Here is a 24,768-nt window from a genome sequence, read left to right on the forward strand (position 1 = left end):
TACTTGGTGTTCAGAGAAAGGTGAGAGCCTCATGACTGTTCTTTGAACACAAACAGGAGCTCAGCTCAGAGACAAACAACTAAAGCAAAGCCGACGTCTGGGCCTGTCTGGGGACTGTCCCCGCCTTCAGGAAATCTACTGGGGACCCAATTGTTATTCTAGTCTTTCCCCAAGTCTACTCTGATGAATCTTGAGGCAAAAGTCCGAGGCCAGGTAAGAACAGAGAGCATGCAAGGTTACCTCCAGCATGTCCTCAAAAATAAATATCAGCTGTCTGTCTCTTCGCCTCCATCTGAATCAGAGAGCTCACTGGGAAGACATTAGTGCATGGCCAGTCCCCTCACTGATTTAAACAGACCAGATAAAGCCAGCCTGTCGTTTAAAGCTCAGGGGCCTCTTCTCCTCTGGGGGTCATTTTACCCTTTGGAAATGGCAGGTACTGCCTCTCAAACCTGCTTAAATCAGGCCCTCTGTGGGGACCAGAGCTGGGAGAGGATTGGAAGTTTTTCCTCCTAGGAAGACAGTAATTGCAATTTTGTCACCAGTGATGATGTGTGGTGAGCAATTAATTCTGGGGGCTCCCTGCCTGTCACCATGTATGACTCCTACCCTGAGCAGCCCCCCTTCTTAGAGGGCTCGCATCCTCCCTTTCAGAAGACAAGCTAATTTATTGTCCACCTAGTTCCCCGGGGGCAGTGGAAGCTCTTGCAGCTGATGGGTATGCACACCGAGGGTCCCTGTGCGGTGACATTGCTGTGTGTGGCGAGGAGAGCAGAGGCAGAGAGAATGCTAGCCAGGGCTAACACCTGTACAGAGACAAGTGTGCTTCCAAATGTAGAGTAATTACAACACCCCTATGGGGGAAGGAATTATTATTATTATTCCCATCATAAAGATGGGGAAACCGAAGAGAGATTAATCAACTGCCCCAAGGGCATACAGCCCCAAATGGCAGAGCAGGATTCAAATCCACAATAACTAAATTGTGGAAGGAGCCGAGATGCCCTTCAACAGATGACTGGATTAAGAAGATGTGGTCCATATATACAATGGAGTATTACTCAGCCATTAGAAAGAACGATTACCCAACATGTGCAGCAATATGGACGGGACTGGAGGAGATTATGCTAAGTGAAATAAGTCAAGCAGAGAAAGACAATTATCATATGGTTTCACTCATTTATGGAACATAAGAAATAGCAGGAAGATCAGTAGGAGAAGGAAGGGAAGAATGAAGGGGGATAAACAGAAGGGGGAATGAACCATGAGAGACTATGGACTCTGGGAAACAAACTGAGAGCTTCAGAGGGGAGGGGGGTGGGGATTGGGATAGGCCGGTGATGGGTATTAAGGAGGGCACATATTGCATGGAGCACTGGGTATTACATGCAAATAATGAATCACGGAACACTACATCAGAAACTAATGATGTGGGGCGCCTGGGTGGCACAGCGGTTAAGCGTCTGCCTTCGGCTCAAGGCGTGATCCCGGCGTTCTGGCATCGAGTCCCACATCAGGCTCCTCCGTTATGAGCCTGCTTCTTCCTCTCCCACTCCCCCTGCTTGTGTTCCCTCTCTCGCTGGCTGTCTCTATCTCTGTCAAATAAATAAATAAAATCTTTAAAAAAAAAAAGAAGAAACTAATGATGTACTGTATGGTGACTAACATAACATAATAAAAAATTATTAAAAAAAACCTAAAAATAAAAACAAACAAACAAACAAACAAAAAAATCCAGCCAGTCCTAACCAGGGCACTGCATGGCCCTCCCCTGGGGACCACAAAAAGCAACTGGGAGGGAGTGTTCTTGGAATCAGGCAGCCCAGCTCAAAGCCAGCATCACCATCACCATCACCATCTGTGCACACTTGGGCAAGTTATTTCTCTTTTTCTTAAGCCTCAGTTTTCTTATTTGTGAAGCAAGGACAGTGGGGTACCCACTTCAAAAGATTGTCATGAGGGTTAAGTGACAGAAGACCAGGCTGTCTCCTGCTCCCTGGGGCCCATGTCTGCCTCTCTCCCGTGAGTGGTGTGGGGAGGCACCACGGCTATTTTCCCAGCGCCCCACTGGGTCATTGCTGCGTCTCGAGCAGTGCTGGCTTCTAAGGCTGAAGGACAAAACTGAGAACTGAACACCCTGGAGATTTGGGACCCGAATCCCTTATTACATTCCTAGCAGCCGTCGCGGTGCTCATGTCGGCAGCTTGGTCTCCTGCTCAAGGCCTTGAGTTCTGAGCGTTCACAGGCTTCGTCGCCCTTCGGCAGGGGTTCCCGGGCAGGTCTGGCAGGGACGCGATGTGGCTCTCTGTAACCAGCAGCAGTCTGCACCCCATCAGAGAGAGCAAATCGTCCAGACAGAGGCTGGAAAATGCTTTATGTGTTGGCTTTGAGGAAGATTTACCTCCTTCACTATGATTTTTTCAAGCTCATATTAAAGTAAGTTATGGGGCTTTGAAAAAGTAGCCCAGGGCTGAATGAGGAGCAATGCACGGCAGCATGGGGGGGCAGCCTGGGACCCAGCCCTGCCTGGGGTTCACCACGGTTACTGTGCCTTAGCCACTTTACCTCTCTGGGCCTCGGTTTCTCCAGTTGCACAGCCAGAAGCTTGACTCCTAGTGCTGGGCTGCAGGCTCTTCTCTTCCATGATTTTTGTGATCTATAATGTCAGCTAAGGTTTAAGGCCCAGTAAACACCCCAGGGCCCTGAGTTGAGTCAGGGCACCTTCTAAGGGCTGCTTATGCCTCAGAAGAGGCTGGGGGAAACGGCTGGCCTTTCTAGGCATGGAGAGCACGTCCCTGGGTTTCTTCTGACAGATGCCGCCCAGAGCAGAGCAGACTTCGCTGCTCCGAACCTGACTTCCTTCCATCCCTGCCTCTTCTTCAGGGTCCTGATCTGAGAGGACGCAAGCTGAGAGATGGCCCAAGGGCACCTCTGCAAGACGTTACTTGATGTCAGCATCCTGCTGCCCATCTCCCTGGCATTGCCTGTTGCTAGAATCTGTCACAGCCAAAGCTACTAGCTCTGCTGAGAGCAGGAGGGAATTATCTCCAGAGCCAGGATGCGACCGGAGACTGAAGGGAAAGTGATATTTTGAAGAAGAGCCATCCTGGTAAAAGGCTGCCTTTGTGAGCCTTTTGGGAACTGCGACTTCTTCCGGCCTTACAGAATTGGGGTTTAGACAGCAGCAGTCTGTCTCACCTATGGGGACACAAGGATTAGAATGTTCTGTCCAGCTTTTGTTTTAATTAGGAGGACTGAGATGAGAAGGAGGGAGGCAGAATCAGACCAGTGGGAAGTGGTCGTGCTTCTGCGGGTTCGTAGCACTCACCATCATTAGTCCACGTCCGTTTCCAGCCCAGGCAGAGGGGCACAGTAAAATGGTGAAGAACACGGGCTTTTCATTCAGACATACCTGGGCTCTGAGCTTGTCTTTTCTTTTCATAGGCTGTGTGATTTGGAGCAAGCCACTTACCCTGTCTGTGCCTTGGTTTCCTCAGCTGGGAGATGTGAGGATAGATGAGATGAAGTATGTGAACTGCTAGTGTAGGGCCTGGCTCATAGCATACAACCCACAGATGTGAGAGCCGTCGTTACCCACCCACCTCCGGTTATCCGGGCCTGCTGTCTGCTGCCCAGTAACCACATCACTCATTCATGCTCACCTAGTTATAAAAATCTATTCTTTAGATTCATTTTCCTGCCCATTTTTAATTTTTCCATTCATTTCCTATTTTTCCATTGATTTTTATAACTTTTTGTCTAATTTTCCTCAGTTAAGGTACCTAGTCTCCAAAATCTAGCTAGCTCTCAATTATCTATATCTATCTATCTATCTATCTATCTATCTATCTATCTATCATCTTCTATCTAATTATCTATCTCTATCAATCTATCTACAACCATATTAAAAACTGGCTCATTTGTCGAAGGACATATATATTTTAGAGCAAGCCATCTGTCCTGCCCACATGCAGATGAGCCCTCATTTTCCAAGGAGCATATTAATGGCACGAAGGCTAAGAAGCCAGCAGGAGGCCACCCCTCTGGTCCTTGCCTCCGTGCCGAGCATCCCTGCAGACCTCTCCCATCCTCTTTACTTCCATTTCCCATTTCCTTTACTGTGGAGTTGATTTTCCTATTAGGATACCTGTTTGGCCTCTTTCCCATCTGTCTAAGCTGCTGACTTGGTTCTGTTCTCATCAACACTATTGGGCACACATGTCCACTTCTACTTTGCTATCACTGCAGGGCCCAGGCTGAGGACAGGGACTAGGAGATGGCTCTACCTGTAGACTGGGGAGAAGCAAGGGTAGGGGGACAGGGCTACGAGAAGCAATGTCTGGTGGGGTGGAGTGGTTCCTCCACCAGCCCCTGTACTCACTGGATGCGGAATGTGGGCCAGCTTCACCTCTCTGAGACTCAGCTTCCTTATCCATGACACAGAGAGATTGGACTAAGTCTTCTATACAGTGTAGGATTCAGTTTTCAGTCTCCATACGTAGGTGATGTCTAGGTTCATACCAGGAAGGAGCAGAATGTGGTGACTTGAAACTGGTGTACATATATGCACACAGACACACTCATATACGAATACATATACTCACAGGCATGCTCACACACTCACACACATGCAGATACACTCACACACATACATTAACACTCATGCACACGCACCTGCGTGTGTACACACACTCACTCAGCATATGCACTGTCATTCACATCCAGATCAGAGCCAAGAGTTTTATGGGGTTTTTTGGTGGACATATGGTATTTACTGACATATAAAAAGAAAACTAGAGTGAGGGAAATAGGCATCACTCTAAGGACACAGACATTGACGAAGGAATCTGGGTTGATGGGAAAGGGCATCATAAGGGCTGTCGCCATGGCAGGGGTCATAAGTGAGGGGAAGAAATGTGAGCCTTCCTACTTGGGGCTCCATTGCGTGCACACCTGCTTCCCTGATCCTGGTTGCAGGAACCAGTGGAGAGGGCATGCGCTTCTGTGTGTGCGTGTGTGGTGTGTGCATCCAGCCCCGGCCCCACGTTCCTGGTGCTACCCAGCAGCTAGAGCTGCTGTCCTCTGCCCCTTCACCTGCGAGCCACCACAGTGCCCTGCTCCAGGGGTCTCTCACGTGCTGACTCACATGCGCGCCTGCTCTGGCTGCCCGAGAAGACCACCACAGTTTCTCCAGGGAGGAAGGTGCTCATGGCCAGGATGTCCATTCTGTCCAGCAGGCGTTCCACCACCTGAAAATCAGGCTGATTTCAGTCTTGGAGCCCAGAGTTTTGGAAATCTAAACAAAATGAACTTTTTTTCCCCCCAAGATGGGACTCAGGACCTGTTTACCTGTTGAGAACTGCCCTGAGCTCTTCATGTAGAATTAACAGTTGGGTAGTGGGTGTAGAGATTTTCATAACCTCCCCAACCCCCCACCCTGCAATGTACTCAGCCAAGGAGGACAGCCAACCTGCCTTTACAGGACCATGCCATGAGTGGCCCCTGTAATATCTCATTGCTCCCCATTCTTGACCCATCTGCTCCCTGATGCTACTGGGGGCTGAGCCTGCTTAGAAATGCTTGCAACTGAAGTTGAGAAACAATTCCGTTTTTTTCTTTCAGAGAAATCCTTTCTTCAGAGAAGTCTAATCCCCTGAACCTCAGCAGGCAAGGGCGAGACAGCTGTCTTTGCAAAAAGGGGAGAGATGTGCTTGGTAATGGGTCGTACTGAAGGTTTCGGGCAAGGCTGGGCCACCCCTACTTGGTACTGGGTAACAGAAGCTTTGTTCTGAGGGCCACTTGGGAAAGAGTTTGGCATTTTGGCACTGTCACTTACCTGTGTAACCTTGGACAGGTCACTTAAGCTCAGTGACTGCAGGGTCCTCATCTAGAAAAGGAGGCCGCTGTGAGAACGCAGGTGCTTGGAGACCTAGTGCTGTTCAGGGTCAGGCAGCAGAAATCACATGAGTTATTACAGTGCATGGGGAGGCAAGCCAGGCTAGCTCACCCAGGAGACAGTTTCTCATGGGGGCAAGTGTGGAGCAAGTGAGTTTGCAGCCTCCCAGGATGAAAAAGGAGACCCTGAAGTCCTGCAAGGAAGTATGTTAGCAGGAAAGGAGGTGGGGAGCGTGAATTCTGAAGAGCTTATCATAAAGCCAGGGATACTTTAAGTGCTCTGTAAGTGAAGGCTGTTTTCATTTGCTTCATGGTAGGTTGGACCTTTAGCTAGATACTTCCCATATGCTCCTCATTCCTTCCCCTAGTGTCCCACACAGTCAATATTATCAGTCATCTTTGCAGGTGATGACCTTGAGGCTCAAAGAAGTGGGGAAACTCGACCAAAGTCAGACAGCTAGTAAATGGTGGGGCTGGGATTAGAAACCAGATCTGCTGGCTGGCTGCAGGGTTCCTGATCTCTGAAGGCTTTGGAAGGGCCTGGCTGCTTCTGTCTCCCTCTTTCCAGCCTGAGCAGTGACCATGGCTTTATTTAATAGGAGCACATTGGAGGGAAATAAGAAAGCCAGTGTTTTTTGGCAAGTGGGGGTTGGAGGGAGAACCCTCTGTTCCTCCCCTCCCCCTACCTCCCCAACGGCAAGTGGGAATGGTGATGGATGAAGTTGGGGAAAAGGCAGATTGGTTTTTGGGCCTGACGGATAAAGTCTCTTATGCTTCCTGAAGTTGTCAGACTGAAGAAGTGTAACCATTGCCAAAAACCGTGGGATTTCTCCCTGGAGCCATTAACCCTCTGGGAAGGCTGACAAGTGGTTTTCTTGTTTATTGTTCAAGGGAGTGAAGCAACCTGTTTGCCACTGTCCATTTTGGGATGTTCTGGCTTTGGGGTAGAAGAGACACTTCTTGCTAGGACCTCAGTGGTGGTCAGCTCAGCAGGAGAGAGGCTTCCAGTGTCGCCTGACCAAGCCCCTTCTCAGGAACCTGCCTGGAATGATTTCTGCTGACCCTACCTCCCCTCTGTCTGGCTCCTTAAGGCTCCCCAAATGAGGACTGCTGTCCCTTCTGGACACCGTCCCCTACTCTTCTCCCAGAACACCTCCACTCTGCTCCACTGCACCTACTTGTCCCCAGCCCAGGAAAGGCCAGCTGTATAGTGGTTACTAGCATGGGCTTTGGAATTCAGTGTGGGCTCCAACCTGAGATTTCCCGCTTACTAGCTGTGTGGCTGTTGGCAAGTCATATAATTCCTTAAGCCTTAGTTTCTTAACTATAAAATGGGTATTAATACCTATTTCCTAGGGTTGTATGGGGACTAAATGAGACACTGTGTGAAGGACTTAGCTCAACGTCCAACACATAATAATTGGTGGTTACAACTCTTCTCTCTTACCTCTAATGCTGCTTTCCCATTACTGAAAGTTCCTTCTTATTCTTCCAGACCTAGCTCAGTTCTTACTTCTATGTTGAAACTTATCCTGACTAAAGTAGCTCAGATTGGACTCCTTTGCTTTCCATGAGAACCCTATAAAATTTGGGTCTTGTTTTTACACAATTAAGCCAATGAATACATAGTTCTTGTGCACCAACCATGTGCCATATTTTTTCCTAAGCAGTTCTTTAGTTGCAGGCCATTTCCACTGGGGCTGGGGGTCATACCTTTCATACCTGTTTGCACCAGAGCACCTAATACAGTGCTGGGCACCAAGAAGTGGCTCAATAAATACTTTGGATTGCTGGGAGGGTGGTTGGTAGGGATCAGTGACCTGCAAATATCGAATAGTTCTGTATCAGGAGCTATGGGATGAACGCAAATATGAGACATTGTGCTTAACTTCAGGTGCCTGAAGAATAGGTGAGCTCACCAGGAGATGTCAGATAGCATACAAGGTGCTCAATAAATCATGTCCTGGATCTGTGTTTCCAAAGGGACTGAGAAGACTTCTACCCCAAATCCCATCCTAAGCAAGAGCCCTTTATCCCTCTTTGAGCTTTGCCATCACTTTGGACTGATCTGGAGGCAGAGGGTTCATTACTTACAAAGAAGCTTATTTGTTTCCATGTACCTTAAATGGTAGGGGTCCTTACAAGTCCAACTCAGAAGTGACAATTGGTCCTTTGGAAAAATGTCCGAAGAATCAAATTTCTCTTCTTCATAGCAAGTCTTCATATGCTTCAAGAACACTGGATTCCTCCCCCTGGAATCATGCCAAGCTTAGCTTTCCATTTCCCAGCATCACAGGGAGAGACAGCTGACAAGGGGCCAGGTGTCTGGTTGTGTCCGACCAGCGCAGGGGACAGTGTGGTGTGGCTGTCAGTCTACCTCAGGCATCATTGTATTCTAAAAATGCAATCTGGGCTGGCATTATCTTTTTTTTAAGCACTGACTTGGACATGTGTAAAACAAGGTATGAATGTATGGAGAGAGAGACATTTTGCAAAAAGAGTACACAAATGAGGGCTTGTGTAGAAGAATTATGATTAACAGAACAGAAAGGGAATATGTAGCCAGCTTTTTGGAAGATGTAAATTATTTGCATTGATATAGTTCAAAGGCATTTCAGTAAAATGCTCTTTTAAATTTCTTTTTATTGTGGCAAAATATACATTACATAAAATTGTGCCAAAATATACATTACATAAAATTTACCACTGTAACCATTTTAAGTGTACAAGTCAGTGCCATGGAGTACATTCACACAGTGTGAAAATATCACCACCATCTATCTCCAGAAATTTTCATCATCTCAAACTGAAACCCTGTACCCGTCAAACATTAACTCCCATTCCTGCCTCCCTATAGCCCCTGGCAACCACCTTTTTATTTTTTGTGCTTATGAATCTGACTATTCTAGGTACCTCATATAAGTGGAATCATACATCTTTGTCCTGTAACTGGCTTATTTCACTTGGCATTATGTCCTTGAAGTTCATCCATGTTGTAGCAGGTGTCAGAATTTCCTTCCTTTTTTTAAGGCGGAAAACTATCCCATGTATGCCTATACCACATTTTGTTTATCCTGTCATCCCCTGAGGGACAGTTTGGGTTACTTTGATCTCTTGGCTATTGTGAACAATGCTGCTATGAACATGGGTGTACAAACTTCTGTTCAGGTCCCTGCTTGAAACTGTTTTGAGTATATACCTACAAGTGGAATTGCTGGATCAAATGGTATTTCTATATTTAATTTTTGAGGAACCATGATATAATTTTCCATAGCAGTTGCACCATTTTACACTTCCACCAGTAGTGCATGGGGGGTACCAATTTCTCCACATTCTCACCAACATTTATTAGGTCCTCTTTTTCGATAACATTTATCCTAATGAATTTGAAGTGGTATCTCACTGAGGTTTGGGTTTGCATTTCCCTAATGACTAGTGATGTTCAGAATCTTTTCTTGTGCTTGTTGGTCATTTGTATATCTTCTTTGGAGAAATGTCTGCTCAAGTCCTTTGCCCATTTTTGAGTTTGGATGTTTGGTATTTGTTGAGAAAAATACTCGTAGGTTCACAGCTGGAAAGGAATTTTGACTGAGGATGAATCATACTTGAGTCTCACCTGTATCTGATTTAGATACTTAGATGAAGCTTTGGACTTTGGACTTGATGCTGGAATGAGTTAAGACTTTGAGGGATGTTGGGATGGAATGTATGTTTTTTTATGTGAGAAGAACATAAATCTTAGTGTGGCAGAAATAGAATATTATGGTCTGAATTGAATCCCTCCAAAATCACATGTTGAAGCCCCCAACCCCACAATTTGAAGATGGGGTAATTAGGTTTAGATGAGGTCATGAGGGTGAGGTCCACCTGGTAGGATTAGTGTCCTTATAAGAAAAAAAACCGAGAGCTTGCTGACTTCCTAACTGCCATGTGAGGACACAGTTAGAGGACAGCAATCTGCAAACCAGGAAGAGGGCTCTCACCAGTATCTGACCATGCTGGGCACCCTGATCTCAGACTTCTAGACCTCAAAATCATGGGAGATGAATGTCTGCTCTTTAAGTCACCCAGTCTATAGTATTTTCTTGTAGCAACCTGAGCTAAGACATATGGTGGCCATAAATTCTGGAAACATGGATATCTGTTTGCTCTATTTGAGCATGTAAGTGACCAATTACTATCACTTCTTGCACTTGGCAGGTGAGGGAGAGGTCACCCCAAATGTTTCCAACAGGATGGAGTGCTACTCACAACAGAGGTAAGGCGAGGGTGGATGATAATTTCTCAGACTAGATTGGATGGGGTAACTGGATGGGAAAGGCTGGATGCCCACCTGATCTAAAGCCCTTTAATGATTTCTTCTGGGGTCTGCTAAAGGCACAGGTTTACTTTTGAAAATCAGAGAAACAAATCCCATGAGGTAATGCCTCACACATACAAGAATTAGTGGAGATGTTTCATTCATGCATTGTGCTCACTGCAATTTTGCACTGCACGCTGCACTCTTCTTGCTAATGAAAGATAATACAAAACACACGTGATGCCATTGACTTGGTCATGTGTTGTAATGCAATACAAGAAAGCCATTTTTACCTACAGTCACCTATGCTTCCAGAATTTATGGCCATTCTGCAGCTTAAGTTTCTGTGCCTTGAAACTAGAGTTCCTAAATTTCAAGGCCTGAGTCCAGAGCAGACTTGGAACTCCATGTATGAGACAAATATTTTGATAGCAACGATGTGTCTAAAAGGAGTTTTGTCTTAATCTGTCTCTGGGGCTGCTCTAGTACCTTCTGATCTCCAGTCTTTGGGGGGGGGGGGGGTCAGTATAGCCTTTTAACTAGAAAAATAGTATTAATTATTTATCCTGGTCCTGATACCCTGTGGGCACTGATTGCTTTAAAAGTTTCAGCCAGGAGGCTGAAGCAAGGCAAGGGAAGGCCCACGAGGCCTTCAGCCTGTTTCTCCAGACTCAGAGAGGGCAGTCCCGGACAAGACTGAGCCTCCTCCCTGTGGGGTTGAGGGGAGAGACCCTCCGCTCGCAGCAGCACACCAGCAGCTGTTGTGTGCTGGAGCTGTCCAGCCCTTGTTGTGTGGAACCCCCACCCCTGCTGGCTGCTCCCTCTGGGTCTTTAAATGTGAACACATGGTCTCCTCAGTCTGAGTGTCCTTCGAGAGCTGAGAAAAAGAGCAGCATGGCATGGTGTTCAGGGAAGTTTCCTAGAGGTGGAGTTGGAGGGTGTTTAGAGAAGTCAGGGGTTCAGGTCTGCAGAAGAGCAGCGAGGCCAAGAGAAGTGAGAGCCAAGGCAGAAGGTGGATGAGAGGGAAAGCGATGCCTGGGCTGGGCAGTGGAGGGAGAGGAATGGGGGATACAGGGAAAGTAGAAGGGAGTAGACCCTGAGGACCCTGATGCCCGGGAGAACCGTGTGGGAGATGATTGAATGTTTGGACAGGAGCACAGCCAGGAAAGGGGGGCTCTCCTTCTTGGCTTGCTTTGGAGTCCTGTGGCCTCTACCTCCCAGAGTGCTGTACCACTGGGGTGAGTCGGCAGGATCACGCACTAGGAGAATGAGTATGAGTTTTAGAGTCATTTCTGAAAAACCTTCATTCCAACGCTAGACTCATTATTTACTGATCTGAGACTCTGAATGAGAGCCTCCAGGTCTTCAAACCTCAGTGTCTTCATCCGTAAAAAGGAGACTAGTAACACCTACTATAACAGGGTTTGGTGACGGCCAAATGAGAGAAAATATACCCTGATGTCAGCATGTGCCATGTAACAGGCACTCTGGAAATGTTGGCTGCCTGTCCCCCACCCTCTCCCCTCTCTACCTTCCCCTCCACCTTTCCTCCCCTTCCCCTCTAGCTATGGCATCTTTTCTGACTTATTGGCCCTCCCCAGCCTCCCAGGTAAAGGTCAGACTTCACATCATATATCTGTATCTCTGCCTGTTTTTCCTTTCTCTCTCATGGAAATCTTTCAAGGTTAGCTCCACTGACAGCCCCAACTACTCAACTTGCTGGGGAGAAAATCTCCATAGCAACCAGTTTGGCTGCTCTGCCCTTCTTTCCTTCCTCCCTCAGGTAGAAGCTCAGGCCCCTGGTATCCAGGCACCTGAGCTGTCCTTTGGTTCTAGGGAACAGGGCAATTCCTCAGCCCACCATTTCCACGGACCTGTAGGACCATCTATGTCAGAGTGGTTCAGCCAAATAAACCAAGTAACTTAGATATCTCCACAACATGCCATTAGAAATGAGCATACTATCTTTCTTTGTGAACTGAGGAGTTTAAAAGAGGGATGAACAGCTAGCTCCATTCAGTAGCTGGGCAGAGGGGAAGTGGTGCTGTTTGTGTGGGGCTGTGCATGAGACATGATTCTCTGCTTGAGACGCTGTGCCCTCTAAGGAAAAGGGGAAGATGCCATGGGAGAAAGGGATGATGACCAATGAGAGAGACATCTCTCTATTCTGGGCCAAATTTAAGCCAGTATTAAATAATGCAATTGGCTTTGGAGGCACTGGAGTCCCCAGGGGGAATTCATAATGGATGAGCCCTGCCTTCTGATCTCGCCTCCTTTCCCAGGGCTACAGAGGAGCAGTCTCTGCAGACAGAAAGAGAGAGAGAGAGTGCCTGTTTTGTCCTGTCTTCACTCACACCCAGGGCTCGAGGGAGGTGGGCTTGGGGAAGCACTCAGTGTCAGTGTCTGCAGGAGAATAGAAGAGTGGGGGCTCCTCCACCAGGTTTGCTGGTGTGGCTTGGGCTGCTGCTTAGAAGAAGCTGGCCCTGGGATTCTCCTCCCTTACCATTCCCAAATAATGGACCAGAACCCATGGGCCACCTTTGCGTCCTGCCTCTCCCTCACCCATGCCTACAGATGCTGATCTAACCTCAGGTTTACCCACTTGTTCCTGTCCCCATGGCCACTGCCTTGGTTTGGGTCTTCACTATTCCTCCCAGGGCTGATCTCACAGCCTCCAACAATCTCCTCTCCAAACCACCCCCCCCCACTTCACCAGAATGACCCAATGGTGACTCAGGCTGATCCTGCAGTGTCCTGCTTGAAGTCCTTCTGTGTCCACATCCCTTGTTGGACCAGGTCCATTCTCCTTGGCTGGTGCTTACTGCCCTCCCCTTGCCCTCTGGGGAACAGGCCGTGCCCATTCACATCTCCTTGGTGCTATGGTTCCCTTCCTCCTGCACCTCTGCTGGGTCCTACTTACCTCTCAGGGCCTCTTCAAATTGTCCCCTTGAAGATGCTCAGTGGCTGGCCTCTCCTGCCTCATGCTCCCCTTGCAGATAGTGATGACAGCTTTGTGTGAATCGTCTGTTTACATGCCCGACTTTCCCTCCGAACAGCAGCCCTTCACAGCTGGGACTGTGACTTATCACTGTTTCCTCAGAGGCAGCTCAGTGCCTGGCACCGAGAGGCCTTCGTAGTCTGATGGACACATGAATAAACGAATGAACAAACCCTTGGTGAATGAGCATATGGGTGGAGGAAGGAAGGAGTCAGGAGAAAGGCAGGCAGGCAGGAACAAGTGGCGGGCCAGGTTGATGGTGCATGTGGAAGGGAGTGTGTGCCGTGTGCGCAGTGCTGAGCCTGGCCTGCAGGGAAGATGCAGCACAGTCAGCCCAGGCAGTTCCGGGGGTTGCTCCAACCTGGGCAACGTGGACTTCCTCTCCTACCCCTCCACTCCTCCCAGCCCTAATCCCAACAGGGCTGTGGATGCAACCCCAACTGGGTGTAGGAAGGAGCCTATGCTATCCTCATGCCTCTCAGGGTATCTGCACCGTTGGGCGGGGCAGAAAGTCAGGGACACCTGCTGGGCCCTGTGTGGCAGGGCTGAGGAGACCATCCCCTGGGCATGGCCAGGCCATGCTGGGGCTAATTGGTGATTGGGGAGCAGGAAATGAGATGACGATCTTCAGGGATGGCCTCTCCCAGGGACTCTGACCCTCCTTTCAGCCTGGCCTTCACTGACACCTGGGGGTGAGAAGGGGTTTGGTTCTTGATGCTCAGAGTTATAATGATAACTGTCACAGAGAACACGGGGCTTTATATGTCATCTGGCTTCACATCTGATTCCCAAGACCCTGTGCTGCTCTGCTGACGGTGAAGTGCTTTCAGTCTTGTGGCATTCCAGAGATGCAAGAGCCGATGCTGAAACCAGGGCCAGAGGGGAGGGTTGGCCATGAGGAAAGGGGTGCACATGTCTGGGGCAGAGTCAACAGGGAAACTGAGGGGGTTCTGGGAGCACCTACTATAAGGCCACAATGTACCAAGGCAGAATCCCTGGCTCAGGAAAGCTTGCACCTCAGTGCTCTGGGGAGGGGCTGGGCTATGCTCACCGTGTCCCTCTGTTTTGGCTGTGAATCCTGGATCTGAGAGGCCTGATGCAGGGATCTGGGGCTCAGGTCACAACTGGAGTGCTAGGGGTGCCCAGGGGCCAAGTCAGCCCCAGGAACTCTGTCTCTACCCCCTTCCAGCATGGTGGGGGTCTGGGCTCAAGTATTTTTTCAGTGCCCATCAGATGGCAACAAGAACCTGAGGGACCATGATGAGAGAAAGCCTTGCTCAGTGATGTTCTCCGAAAGGACACTGAACACACCACACCCGCAGGACATAGCATGGCTTCTGGTACGAGCATCAACACAAGTGAGGACAAGAGCCAGCTTCCTCCCATATAGACCTGCAGAATTGTTGAATAGCTGATCATATGCACATATGCTTTAAAGATATAGGTGAAAAGAATTAGGAGGAATTAAAAAGCCGCTCTGGGGGGGGGGGAGTTAAGATGGCGGAGGAGTAGGGGACCCCTTTTTCAGCCGGTCCCCTGAGTCGAGTTGGATAGGTACCAGACCAGCCTGAACATCCACGGAATCAGCCTGAGATGCAGGAAGATACATCTGGATCTCTACAAATGAACATCTCCAGCGCTGAGTATTGAGGTATGAAGCGGGGAGCCATGAAACCGCGCACAGATATCGGAAGACAAACGGAAGGGGGAGGGAGCCGCCACGTTCGGGCACCGGGAAGCTGTAGCCACTTGCACGGGGGAGCGGGCGGGGCTCACGGTCGGCACCCGCAAAACAGCAGACTGAGACCGTGAGCCGGGAGCGCGCGCCACCAGGCATCTCGCGGAACACCGGAATCCCGGTGCGCTCACTGGATCCAAACTGAGACCGGGAGCTCCCGGAGCGCGCGCGGGGCGGCTGGCGGCTGGTGGCGTTAGAAACACAAAGGACAGAGACGCGCTGGCCCTGGAAGTGAGGGCAGGGACGCCGGGTTGGTGCGCACATCCCGGGACGCTGCAGGGTTGAGCAGCACCAACAGTAACAGAGTTAAAGTGGCCAGAACATTAGTAGAGAACGGGCCGCAATCCCTCTGTTCTGTGACAGAGGCTGAAATTTGGCCGCTGCTGCTCTGACTCTCAGAAGAGGCACAGCAAACCGCCAGGGAAAGCCGCCAGAGAACAAAAGCCTGGAAATACCGGCTCAGAGAGTGCCCTTCCCCACTCCCCCTCGCAGGGGACACGGAGACTCTACCCAAACAGGGTTGCCTGAGTATCGGCGTGGCAGGCCCCTCCCCCAGAAGGCAGGCTGAAAAATCCAGAAGCCCACATCCCTAAGATCCCTATAAAACAAGGGCGCACGGCCTGGGTACCGGCCAATAATTTGGGCTCTGGACAACCCTGCAACCTCTCCTCATCAGAATGATGAGAAGGAGAAATGACAGCAAAGAAAAGACAATGAGTCTGTGGCCTCTGCCACAGAACTAATGGATATGGATATAACCAAATTATCAGAAATGGAATTCAGAGTAACAATGGTCAAGATGATGTGTAGACTTGAAAAAAGTATTAACAAAAATGTTAATGAGAATATAGAATCTCTAAGGGCGGAAACGAGAATGAATCTGACAGAAATGAAAAATTCTATGAGCCAAATGCAGTCAAAACTAGAGGATCTGACGGCCAGGGTCACTGAGGCAGAAGAACGTATCAGTGAATTGGAGGATGGGTTAGTAGAAGAAAAAGCTAAAATAGAATCTGGACTCAAAAAAATCCATGCTCAGGAATGGAGGTTACGGGAGATTACTGACTCAATGAAACGTTCCAATGTCAGAATCATTGGCATCCCCGAGTGGGTGGAGAAAAACAGAGGTCTAGAAGAGATATTTGAACAAATTATAGCTGAAAACTTCCCTAATCTAGCAAGGGAAACAAACATTCGTGTCCAAGAGGCAGAGAGGACTCCTCCCAAGCTCAACCACGATAAACCTATACCACGTCACATGATAGTGCAATTCACAAATATTAGATCCAAGGATACAGTATTGAAAGAGGCCAGGGCAGAGAAATTTCTCACGTACCAAGGCAAAGGCATCAGAATTACGTCGGACCTGTCTACACAGACCTGGAATGAGAGAACGGGTTGGGGGGGGGCATTTTTTAAAGCTCTTTCAGAGAAAAACATGCAGCCGAGGATCCTTTATCCAGCAAGGCTGTCATTCAGAATTGATGGAGAAATAAAGACCTTCCAGAATCACCAGTCATTGACCAATTTCATAACCACGAAACCAGCCCTACAGGAGATATTAAGGGGGGTTCTATAAAAGTAAAAAGGCCCAAGAGTGATACAGAACAGAAAGTTACATATAGAAACAAAGACTTTACTGGCAACATGGCATCATTAAAATCATATCTCTCAATAATTGGTCTCAATGTAAATGGCCTAAATGCTCCCATAACACCACAGGGTTGCAGATTGGATAAAAAGTCATGACCCATCCATTTGTTGTCTACAAGAGACTCATTTTGAACCTAAAGATACATTCAGACTGACAGTAAAGGGATGGAATACCATCTCTCATGCCAATGGACCTCAAAAGAAAGCTGGGGTAGCAATACTCATATCAGACAGATTGGATTTTAAACTAAAGACTATAGTTAGAGATACAGAAGGGCACTATATTATTCTTAAAGGATGTATCCAACAAGTGGATATGACAATTATAAATATATATGCCCCCAACAGGGGAGCAGCAAGATACACAAGCCAACTCTTAACCACAAAAAAGAGACATATAGATAAAAATACACTAATAGTAGGAGACCTCAGTACTCCACTATCAGCAATAGACAGATCACCTAAGCAAGAAATCAGCAAAGAAACAAGAGCTTTGAATGCCATACTCGATGAGTTGGACCTCATGGATATATATAGAACACTACACTCCAGAACCAAAGAATATTCATTCTATTCTAATGCCCATGGAACATTCTCAAGAATAGACCATGTTCTGGGTCACAAAACAGGTCTCAACTGATACCAAAAGACTGAAATTATTCCCTGCATATTCTCAGACCACAACGCTCTGAAATTGGAACTCAACCACAAGGAAAAATTTGGAAGAAACTCAAACACTTGGAGACTAAAAACCATCCTGCTCAGGAATGACTCGATAAACCAGGAAATCAAAAATCAATTTAAACAATTTATGGAGACCAACGAGAATGAAAACACAATGGTCCAAAACCTATGGGATACTGCAAAGGCAGTCCTAAGGGGGAAATACATAGCCATCCAAGCCTCACTCAAAAGAATAGAAAAATCTAAAATGCAGTTTTTATATTCTCACCTCAAGAAGCTGGAACAGTAACAGAGGGACAGGCCTAATCCACGCACAAGGAAGCAGTTGACCAAGATTAGAGCAGAAATCAATGAATTAGAAACCAGGAGTACAGTAGAGCAGATCAACAGAACTAGAAGCTGGTTCCTTGAGAGAATCAATAAAATTGACAGACTGCTGGCAAGACTTATCCAAAAGAATAGAGAAAGGACCCAAATTAATAAAATTATGAATGAAAAAGGAGAGGTCACAACCAACACCAATGAAATTGGAAGGATTGTTAGAAACTTTTATCAACAGCTATATGCCAATAAATTAAGCAATCTGGAAGAGATGGAGGACTTCCTGGAAACCTATAAACTACCAAGACTGAAACAGGAGGAAATTGATTTTTTAAACAGACCAATTAATTATGAAGAGATTGAGTCAGTGATAAACAACCTTCCAAATAACAAAACTCCAGGCCCAGACGGTTTTCCTGGGGAATTCTACCAAACATTCAAGAAAGAAATAATACCTATTCTCCTAAAGCTATTTCAAAAAATAGAAACAGAAGGAAAGCTACCAAACTCATACTATGAGGCCAATATTACCTTGAACTCCAAACCAGGCAAAGACCCTATCAAAAAGGAGAATTACAGACCGATTTCCCTAATGAATATGGACGCCAAAATCCTCAACAAGATCCTAGCTGATAGAATCCAACAGTACATTCAAAGGATTATCCATCATGACCAAGTGGGATTCATCCCTGGGATGCAAGCGTGGTTCAACATTGGCAAATTGATGAGCGTGACACATCATATCAACAAGAAAAGACTCAGGAACCATATGATCCTCTCAATCGATGCCGAAAAAGCATTTGACAAAATACAGCATCCTTTCCTGATTAAAACCCTTCATAGTGTAGGAATAGAAGGTACATTTCTCAATCTCATAAAAGCCATCTATGAAAAGCCTACTGCAAATATTATTCTCAATGGGGAAAAGCTGGAAGCCTTTCCCTTAAGATCAGGAACTCAACAAGGATGCCCACTCTCGCCACTATTATTCAACATAGTACTAGAAGTCCTTGCAACAGCAATCAGACAACAAAAAGGGATAAAATGTATCCAAATCGGCAAAGAAGAAGTCAAAATGTCTCTCTTCACAGATGACATGATACTCTATATGGAAAACCCAAAAGAATCCACTCCCAAACTTTTAGAAGTTATAGAGCAATTCAGTAACGTGGCAGGATACAAAATCAATGCTCAGAAATCAGTTGCATTTCTATACACGAATAATGAGACTGAAGAAAGAGAAATTAGGGAATCCATCCCATTTACAACAGCACCAAAAACCATACGTTACCTTGGAATTAACTTAACCGGAGACGTAAAGGATCTATATTCTAGAAACTATAAATCACTCTTGAAAGACATTGAGGAAGACACAAAGAGATGGAAAAATATTCCATGCTCATGGATCAGAAGAATTAACATATTTAAAATGTCCATGCTACCCAGAGCAATCTACACTTTCAATGCTATCTGATCAAAATACCGAGGACATTTTTCAAAGAACTGGAACAAATAGTGCTTAAATTTGTATGGAACCAGAAAAGGCCCCGAATCTCCAAGGAACTGTTGAAAAGGAAAAACAAAGCTGGGGACATCACAATGCCGGATTTCGAGCTGTACTACAAAGCTATGATCGCAAAGACAGCATGGTACTGGCACAAAAACAGACACATAGACCAATGGAACAGAATAGAGAACCCAGAAATGGACCCTCGGCTCTTTGGGCAACTAATCTTTGACAAAGCAGGAAAAAACATCCGGTGGAAAAAAGACAGTCTCTTCAATAAATGGTGCTGGGAAAATTGGACAGCTACATGCAAAAGAATGAAACTTGACCACTCTCTCACACCAAACACAAAGATAAACTCCAAATGGATGAAAGACCTCGATGTGAGACAGGAATCCATCAGAATCCTAGAGGAGAACATAGGCAGCAACCTCTACGACATCGGCCAAAGCAACCTTTTTCATGACACATCCCCAAAGGCAAGAGAAACAAAAGATAAAATGAACTTATGAGACTTCATCAAGATAAAAAGCTTCTGCACAGCCAAGGAAAAAGTCAAAAAAACTAAGAGGGAGCCCACGGAATGGGAGAATATATTTGCAAATGATGCTACAGATAAAAGATTAGTATCCAAGATCTACAAAGAACTTCTCAAACTCAATACGCGAAAAACAAATAAACAAATCATAAAACCGGCAGAAGATATGAACAGACACTTTTCCAATGATGACATGTGAATGGCTTACAGACACATGAAAAAATGTTCAAAATCATTAGCCATCAGGGAAATTCAAATCAAAACCACACTAAGATACCACCTTACGCCAGTTAGAATGGTAATAATTGACAAGGCAAGAAACAACAATTGTTGGAGAGGATGTGGAGAAAGGGGATCCCTCCTACATTGTTGGTGGGAATGCAAGTTGGTACAGCCACTCTGGAAAGCAGTGTGGAGGTCCCTTAAAAAGTTAAAAATGGAGGTACCCTATGACCCAGCCATTGCACTACTGGGTATTTACCCCAAAGATACAGAAGTAGTGAAGAGAAGGGCCATATGCACCCAATGTTCATAGCAGCATTGTCCACAATAGCTAAATCGTGGAAGGAACCGAGATGCCCTTCAACAGATGACTGGATTAAGAAGTTGTGGTCCATATATACAATGGAATATTACTCAGCTATCAGAAAGAATGAGTTCTCAACATTTGCTGCAACATGGACGGCACTGGAGGAGATAATGCTAAGTGAAATAAGTCAAGCAGAGAAAGACAATTATCATATGATTTCTCTCATCTATGGAACATAAGAACCAGGAAGATCGGTAGGGGGAGAAAGGGATAAAGAAAGGGGGGGTAATCAGAAGGGGGAATGAAGCATGAGAGACTATGGACTCTGAGAAACAAACTGAGGGCTTCAGAGGGGAGGGGGGCGGGGGAATGGGATAGACTGGTGATGGGTAGTAAAGAGGGCACGTATTGCATGGCGCACTGGGTGTTATACGCAACTAATGAATCATCGAACTTTACATCAGAAACCAGGGATGTACTGTATGGTGACTAACATAATATAATAAAAAAACATTAAAAAAAAAGATATAGGTGAAGAAACAAAAAGAATGGAAATCCCCAGCTGCCAGTGGCAAGGCACCCAAAGCCAACACTACAGGAATGTGAGAGAGCACTGCAGCGACCACATGTGTGCTTGTGTGTGCAGATGTGTGTGCATGTATGTATGTTTGTGTGTACTTCTGCATGTATGTACACACGCTCTTTTGTACATGTGTGCACGTGTATGTGTCTGTACATGTGTGCTGTGCATGTGGGTATGCACTTGCACGTGAGCGCATGCATGGACATGTGTGCACATGTGTGGAAGGCTCTGGGCTCTAACCACACAGGGATAGGAGAGCAGGACTTGAGCCTACATAAACCAAGACATCCTCGAAGGGAAGCACTGTCACTGAAGGGTAGAGTAGGAAGTCTGATATAGGGAGCAGCAAGGGCAGAGTTAGGACAGAAACTGGCAGGTGGAAAAATGTCTTGTGTGTAACTGGTACCCTGAGTTGCTGTCATGTGTTGGTTTAGAGTTGGAATTCACAGTCCCCATGTGGGCCAGGGTCCCCAAGCTGAGCAATGAACATAAAATTGATCTCATGTCTGTGATACACCAAGGTGCCAGGAGGAAGGTAACAAAAAACTTAGGTCATGTAGGATTTCCATTGAGAACAAAGTCCTTGCTGATTACGAATTCACAATAAAAATGTCAAACCTATTTCCATGCATTCTTTTTATGAGCTCTACAGCTCAAGAAACAGGAAGCCTGGAACCCCAAGCACCAAAGGCAATGCCACACTATGTAAGAGTCTATAAAAATTATTAGAGATAGAAGCCATAAAAACCATAAAGGTGGAACAAGGCGTTATGATAAAAGAACAAGAAGGCTTGAAAAATGAACTTCTCAAAATTAACATAGATTGCATTAAAATTACGATCTGCTGGGCAAACAGAAGAGCTGACTGAATGTAGTGGAGACAGTGATGAGTGGAATGAAAGACATGTTAGAGAACATCAGCCTGAGTGCCACACCAGAGATGAGAGGTGACGAATATCACAGAAAAGTTAGGAGACATGGAGGGTAGAATTAGAAAGTCTCATACTCACCTAATAGCAGACAGTGAAGGGAATGGGGAGGGGTAGTACTCAGTGAGACCAAGGCTGGGAAATTAACAGAACCGATGACAGATGTGAACGTTCAGGTTCAGGAAACAGAAACACAACAATCAAAGAAATATACTATGGGCTGAGTCTACTTACTCATTTGACAATTTTGAGCACCTTCCAGGCACTGAACATTCTGTGTGCATGGACACGGAGCCCAGGTAGAATGCTGAGAGAGGTTCTGTGATTTTCCAGGGGTCCTGTGGAGGGTGAGCAGCGTGGCTCAGCTCATAATCAGGTTTGTCTGTCCAACCCTCTGGTCTGCTCTGTTCACTCTGCCATCCCTTCCCTCCCAAAGAGGGGTGAAGGGCAGGGCCAGTCTTGGGGTGAGGATGCACTGTGCTCTCTGGTACCTGCTCCCAAGGGACATTCCCTCCTTTTTCCTGAGGCCTCTCTGTTTCTAGCAGTTGCCTAGCTCTGAGCTAGAGACACAACCAGCCCAGAGCTTTGGGGTCCCCCTTCCTTGTGCTGTGTGGGGTCCTGCTTGCTCTTGTCTGTCAGGGCCTCTTCTAGGCTTCAAGACCCAGACAATGGGTAGGGTAGACTTTCCTGGAAATGCTTGCTTGTACTCTGAGCACTGAGCAGAGAAGGCTTCGTGCATGCAAGGCTGCCCCATAAAACACTACACATACAGTTAAATGTGTATTTCAGGTAACAACACACTCATAAAATATCAGTATGTCCTCATCACTATAGGGCATCCTGAGTTTTGTTTTTCTTCTAATCTGGCAGCCCCCTGTGCTTGGCCACCAAGGGCAGAGTTAGGACAGAAACTGGCAGCATGGGTGGTCCAGCTCCCAGTACTGGGTCTGTGGGCAGAGGTCCTACCTAGACAGTGTAAAAGGTTGCATGTTCACTGAACCCTAATAGAGCAGGGTCTTGGCAGTGTGTTCCCTTTTTATTGGTCTAGTGTCGTCTCTGGATGCTTCACTGTCCCCCTGCTGCCCCACAAACTGCTCACTTCCTACCCAGCAAACTCACAGCATGGGAAGATGTGGAGCCCAGCATGGGCTCTTGACCTGGGGCTCTGTGACTTCGTGCCGGCCTCCCCTCTCCGAATGACTCTTTCTTTGTCTGTAGAAGCTTCTTTACAGTCCATGCTCCCTCACAGCGAGGCAGGTGGAGCCCAAGGGACAGGCTCTCACTGCAAAATTTCTTCTTCCGAAGAGCAGAAGTTCCATCCATCAATCCTGGTGACAGCTCTGAAGAGTGGTCATGGCTCCCACATGGGCCAGCTGCCCATTTTTCAAGAAGAGGAAGAGGGAAACTTTGCCAGGGTGAGATAAGGGAATGTTTCCTTAAATGGCTTCACTCGTCCATTACCTGTGTGGCCAGGACAGGAGAGCATCCATTGCAGGAAGCCATGCCCCCCTCTGCCCCGGGCAGGGCAATGCTCTCTCCACTGAGCCCTAGGTGGCCCACGAATCTCTCAACTAGGGACAGATGCAGTGGAATGGGAAGAGGTAAAAACATCAGATCCCAGAAGAAATGGGCAGAAAGGGAGAGAGGAGGCATCTGGGACGTGCCCTGGCATCTGGTCAGAGGTAGCAGTGGGACAGGGCCCTAGCGGCTCAGGTCAGGCAGGATGCAGGCATGATTTGTATTTAATTGCTCTTATGAACGTTCACTGGGATTCATGTACTGCTCACTGTGGTGACCACTGTCACATGTGTCAACTCGTTTAATACTCATAAAAACTCTACAAGGGATTTATTATTAGAGTGACAATATAATTTACTGTCCACAATGAGACTCTTTGGAAGTGACAGGAGGTGTGACTGATATGTTGGGACACCAGATGTCCACCACCGATAGTCCTATGCAAACTGAGTCATGAAGTCACTCATGGAAACCTGGGGCTCAGAGATCTTAGTACATTTCACCCAAGATTCAGCAGCAAATCCAGCCGTAAATTCCACACCTCCAAAGGTGAGATTTGAGGAGTGCTTCTTCCCTTCAACACCCGGTTCTACGACCCCAGCAGGTAGGTTACAGAAACACCATGCTCCACTCCACCAGGGAAGTGCATAAGTAGGCAGCGACCTCTTAGCGGGCCAGCTCAGGTGCAGTGGTCCCAGTTCCTAAGTGCCTGAGCCCTTCACTCACTGGCGGGCTAGCCTTGTTCATGTTCCGGGTCAAACCTGACTCTGTGGCAGCCTGCAGCCCCCTCCCTGCTGTGGATTGCTGGGCCAGTCTTGTCGGGTATCAGGGAAGTTCTGGACCAACCCAGTCTCTTCTGCAACATCTTTCTTTTTTCCCAGCATGTGACCTCTCTTTTCTCCAGGAATGTGGCTTTCTGAGCAAAAGGATAAGTTTCCTTTTATTGGGGCTTCCCTACCCCCCACAACACATACTAAATATGTGTGTGCACATATTTAGGGATATGTGTGCACGTGTGCGCACGCGCACGCACACACACACACACACACACACACACACACACACACACACACATTCTTGGCTATTTTCTAACTGGCTTTATTGCAGACAAAGTAATATTTTCCTAACCCGTTTTACTGAGACAAATTAGAAGTGGACAGCACATTTTATTGTGCTCATTCCTTCATTCAACATCTATTTATTGAAAACCTGCTATGTCCCAGACACTGTTATAGGCTTTGAGGATACAGTAGTTTAAACAGATTTTTTAAAGCCCTTAACCCCAAATCTGACATTTTACTGGAGGACATGGGCAATAACCAAATAACCAAAAAAAAAAAAGAAGTTTTAAACTGTTTTTCTCTGAAGACACCTAAACCAGGGTTAAGGGAGAAGTGGGTTCAAAAACATTACATCGCTGAAGAGGGCAGACTAGCAGATGAGGGGCCTGGGGGCCAGGGCACACAGGACTAATGACTCAAAGCCATGTTAATGCTCAGAGACATGCAAATCCACTGGTTTAGCAGGTGGATGGGCTGTTTGAGCATGGGTAACAGCACAAAACACTTAAAAAAA

The sequence above is a fragment of the Ursus arctos genome, unplaced genomic scaffold (assembly GCF_023065955.2).
Source record: "Ursus arctos isolate Adak ecotype North America unplaced genomic scaffold, UrsArc2.0 scaffold_22, whole genome shotgun sequence".
Taxonomy (NCBI): domain Eukaryota; kingdom Metazoa; phylum Chordata; class Mammalia; order Carnivora; family Ursidae; genus Ursus; species Ursus arctos.